Source organism: Aquarana catesbeiana, linkage group LG02 (genome assembly GCF_042186555.1).
Source record: "Aquarana catesbeiana isolate 2022-GZ linkage group LG02, ASM4218655v1, whole genome shotgun sequence".
Classification (NCBI taxonomy): Eukaryota; Metazoa; Chordata; class Amphibia; order Anura; family Ranidae; genus Aquarana; species Aquarana catesbeiana.
In genome coordinates, this window is record NC_133325.1 from 241,965,056 (window position 1) to 241,970,363 (window position 5,308).

The following is a 5,308-nucleotide window of genomic DNA, read 5'->3' on the forward strand; positions in this document are numbered from 1 at the left end:
AGCAGTTCCAACATCCACATGGCAAATCTAAAAGTTTGAACCGAAGACCAGTTTGCAGCTTTACAAACTTCAGATACTAAAGCCTGATGACAAATAGTGCAGGAAGCACCAACACTCCTGATAGAACGAGTCATTATCAAAAACCTCGGAACTTTGCCCTTTAGACCATAAACTTAAAGGGTATGTTAACCCCAAAAAAATGGATCTTGCTCCTTTAAAACATGTTATATGACACAGTACTTGTGCTGTGTCATTTGGACCCCTGTAACACCTAAAGAAACCTGGCTGATCCTGCCAGTTTCTCCACTATGTAAACTGACCACAGTAATCATAGCTGCTGAACCCTGGCACCATGGTCAGTTTGCGTGCCTCCGTCATCCGCAGCCCTGCTGTCTCTCCTCTCTGCTCTTGTGTCCTCCTCCCCCCTCCCTGCCTGTCAGCTCCTGTGTCCCCCCCCTGCTGCTGCTGCTGCTCTAAGAACATTTCTTACTTTATACAATCTGCTCTGTCTTCTAAGGATATATCCCAATGTGTGTTTTGTATTAAAAAAAAAAGCCGTATATACCTTATCTGTGAGCGCCGATCAGCAGTCACATGGCGCGCCGGCTCTCTTTTCCTCTTCTAGACTGGCGTCAGTGGGGGAATCTCGGCCCCTCCCGCTGCATCTGTCAGATGGGGAGAGGAGAGATGCGGCACGTCACGTGACCGCTGATCAGCGCTCACAAAAAGGTATATACGGCTTTTTTTTTTATACAACACACGCACAGGGGGACATATCATTAGGAGACCGAGCAGATTATATAAAGTAAGACATGTGGGTAAACAAACCCTTTAAGAAATAAGCCAAGAGGATCCTCCCACCGGAGACAGTTGTTGATGGCTGAGAAAATCCACTGGGCAATTTTTCACGTCTGGAACGTTGACGGTGGACAGTATGGGAATGAAGTTCACACAAGACAGGATGAGATCCACTTCCTCCTGATCAGCCTAATGATTTATGTACACCAACGCTGTGTCATTCTAAAAATGAGTATGCCCGTGGAATGGCGCCAAGCTATGGTACCTAAAAATCAATATTAGCAACGCCTTATGGAGGTCTGGAGCTAAAATAATTGCTTTTGCTCTGACGTTTGATAGACCGATCCTTCCTGCGATCGACAGATCCTTTTTTCTGCGATCGATGAATCCTTCATGCAATCGATTGTCCAATCCTTTGCAATTATTTGACCAATACTTCTTTTGATCGATCAATCCTTCCTTCCTTTAATTCTTCCTGTGATCAACCAAATGATTGATCTTTACTGAGATCAACCGGCTGATCCTTCCTTACTTTGATTCTTCCTGTGATTGATCGCCTAATCCTTCATGCGATTGATTAATCCTCCGTGCAATCGAATGACCAATCCTTCCTCCGACCGATCCTTTCTTCAATTCTTGGTCATCAACCGTCTGATCGACCCTGCCTGTAATCGACCGGCTGATCCTTCCCTACTTTTATCCTTCCTGCGATCGACCAACTGATCCTTACTTTGATCCTTCTTGTGATCGATCGGCTGATCCTTCCTTACTTCGATCCTTCCTGCGATCGACCTATCCTATCTTTAACCAATCCTTCCTTTGATCATTCATTTGATTGATCCTTCCTTTCATTACAGTTGCTGGCATGGCTGTTGAAACCAGGGTCCTGAGAGAAAAGGAAGTCTATTTCAGTCATTCCTACCCTTTAAACGCTAGGAAGGCGACTTCAAAAAAGATTTACCACAGAACTTGTGGTAAACAAGTAATCCCATGTTATGAGAGTTGGAAGTCTGTTATCAGCAAACAAGCAAGTTTTTTATTTGAATCATGTGAGTGCAATACCTTTCGTCTTTTTAAATGAGATTAAGAGTTACTGCACCATGAGGTTTGTTCTCTTATGTTTTATGGAAACACTTGTGCGGATCCATCGGTGTGAGTACCGGGGACGGAGTGCGTTAACCAGGGTGCCTTTATCCATGTTACCTTGCCTGATTGATCACGGTGTGCTGAGATCGGGGGTTTTATTACATCCAATGCCTATTTGATCCTTGTGATGAGGGTAAGTGGCAGTGTGTTCAGGTGCGGGTGGTCGTTTTCCTTCCTAACCACATTTAGTGCATGTTTCATCAAGTGTGTGTTTTCCAAATACATCTGAGGACTTTTATTTTATGAACATTTTCTTTGAGCGCTGCACCCACTGTATACCATTTGTCATTGTTGTTCAATACAGTGCTGGCTGCTTAAGTGATCATTTTACGGTTTTTATTGCAATTAGCGCAGCAGTCATCCATCTTTGTTATATGCGATTTGACATGCCAAATCCCTGCAATGTGAATCAGGGCATAAGGAAGAACTGGAAAGGTTTGATAATGTTGTGGCGGATGCCATGATCCATATCCTGTAAATTTGGGGCAGAGTATTTGGGAAAAAAATCTTTTTTTTTTTTTTTAAATTGGTCCAGACCACCTCTGCAAAAACCCCACAATGGCCTTTTGGGTGTGCAATAAAACTTGACCCTGGGGTTCCTGAGATGAAGATTCTGCCTGATCGCCCTCCACCGGATAATCCCTTTTTCCCCTCTACCCCATCCTCTGTAGGTTCCTCCTCCATTAATAAGGAGGGGGGAGGTGGGGGAGAATGCTTTCACTTTTATCTAAGACGATCCAAGCCAGAAAGTATTCTGGAAGGCTGGTGTTGTAAACTGGAGAAAGGTGCCCTGAAAGTAGTGGAAAGACCAGATAAATGGAGGGAGTCAGAGCCACATGAAACTGACCCCCAGGGGATATATTGCAAGGGGGGTGGGGGCTACGTCCACAACTTTCCCTGCCTGATTAAGGGATTTGGGACCCCTCTCCAGTAAGATCCCATTCTGTCTGCAGTTGCTGAGACATGGCTTGCTGACAATTACAGTAGGAACTTTGGTGAAAACAGTGGTCTAAGTCAGACGAGAGAGCACTGCGCAAAACACAGTGCCCAAAAACTAGCCTACGCCCCAGTTGGCTGGTTATCCTAGAAGGGGAAAAGGTTATGCCCCCAAAAGGAGAACTTCTGCCTTCAGTCTCCTGCCTGTGACCCACCACCCCTACAATGCAACCATTGTGTGTGCTCCCTGATAAACTGCCCTGTTACCACCTCTCAGCACATGGGTCTCAAAGATGGCAGCCGCCAGTATGCTCCACCGCACACTACTCGTGATGTCATTGTTATAACTTTGCATGCATGTGATAATGACCAACCCCTGAATAAAAAAAAAAAAAAAAATAAAGATTACTAAAATGGTAACAGGCTTGTTAGATTAAAAATGCAGAGCTCACAAGCAAGTCCCCTTCCCTAGCAAGTGTTCCTGGGGGGTGTTGTGAAGTCCTCAAAGCGTAGGAGAAACTAAGAAGACGGGTACCAGCAGGAAACTACTGCCAGAATCGCTTTCAGAGCTTGAGGGATGAGGGGTATCGCCATGATAACTATGACCATCTGGGTACAGAGCAGATTATCATTCTGGACCACGTACTCCAGGTAGAGGTTCACAGAATGATCGACCATACTGGCACCAACCCCCCCCTTCTCAGATTAGAGAGGGAGGTGGCTGGCAATCTCCCTATAGACAGAGACAGGGCCAATATCCTCAACCCCAGCATTGGGGTTTTCCCAGAGCCCATCAAAACCATCTAGGACCCATAGAAAAAAGAGAGGAGTCCGAGGGGGGGGGAAATCAAGGGGCAAAAAGAAAGCGGGTGTAAGCGGTAGGGGTATTTTTAACCTGAGCAAAACACCTCTAACTGAAACAGAAATTTCAATTTTAGACAAAGGACTCAAGTTTGTACCACCCAAAACACTCAATAAATTTGAAACCTATATGGACATACATAAGTATATCAGGAAATTGAACATCAAGAGATATATGCTGTCCAACCCCATTGCCCCCCAAACTGTTGGTCTCAACACCATCAGACAGTCTGGCCTAGCCAACGCGTCCCTATTTAACCCTCCGGGTGGCTTATCTGCCTCTTTGAGAGTCTTCAGGGATGTTCTTTTGAGGGATCTCGATCGTTTGAAGGTTCAGAAAATGAAAATGACGAGAGAGTTACAGTTGGGTCTGGATTCACTTTGTGAACGTAGGGACCTTGTTATAAAGCCAGCCGACAAAGGGGGGGGTATAGTGGTCCTTGACAAGTCAGATTATCTTCACGAATTGGAGAGACTTGTTGGAGACAGGGACACCTACCAACCCCTTAAGTCGGATCCCAGAATCCGTTTCAAAAAAGAATTGGAAAGGATTGTGGATAATGGTTTTCAATCTGGCATTATAAACAAGAAGGAGAAATCTTTTCTCATCCCGGTTGCGTCAAGAATCCCAGTCATGTACTACCTGCCCAAGGTCCACAAAGACCCAATTCACCCTCCGGGTCGTCCCATCATTAGTGGAATAGATTCCATTACTTCCAGGGCAGGTAAGTACATTGACAATTTCCTCCAACCACTTGTACAACTTCTGCCAGCATATATCAAGGACACTAGACATACCATCAATCTACTCAAGACTAGTAATTATAGAGAAGGGCATTGGCTTGTGACTGCCGATGTCACTTCTCTATACACTAGCATCCCCCATTACTGGGGTATTAAATCGGTGAAATTTTTCCTTGATAAGGATGCCTCCCTACCCAAGAAGCAAAAACGTTTTATTATGGAGCTTTTAGAATATGCCACTACACATAATTTCTTTTGGCATAATAAACAGTTTTATCTCCAGACTAAGGGGGTAGCCATGGGGGCTAAATTTGCCCCCAGCTTGGCGAACCTTTTTATGGGGAAATGGGAGGAGGACGTCATCTATGCCCACTGGAGACCGGAATTGGTCCTGTGGGCCAGGTACATAGATGACGTCCTCCTCCTATGGGACGGCTCCTATGACTCTCTCTGTTCCTTTATGGATGGACTCAATTCCAACGAGAGGGGTATATCCTTTAAATATGAGGCCAGCCAGGAAAAAATACACTTTCTGGATCTGGAGATACGAGGTGAAAATAACTCTCTACTTACCTCTACCTATTTCAAGGTCACTGACCGCAATTCGTTTATTCCGAGGGACAGCTGCCATCATAAAGCTTGGCTGGACTCTGTCCCTAAAAGTCAGTACATCCGACTGAAAAGGAATTGTTCTACCAATACTGACTTTCTTGCTCAGTCTAAGGTTTTGACGGACAGATTTATAGAGAAGGGGTATGAAGCGCAGTTTCTGACTGAAAAACTCAATCAGGTTGTATCACTGGACAGGGACGCTCTTCTGGCT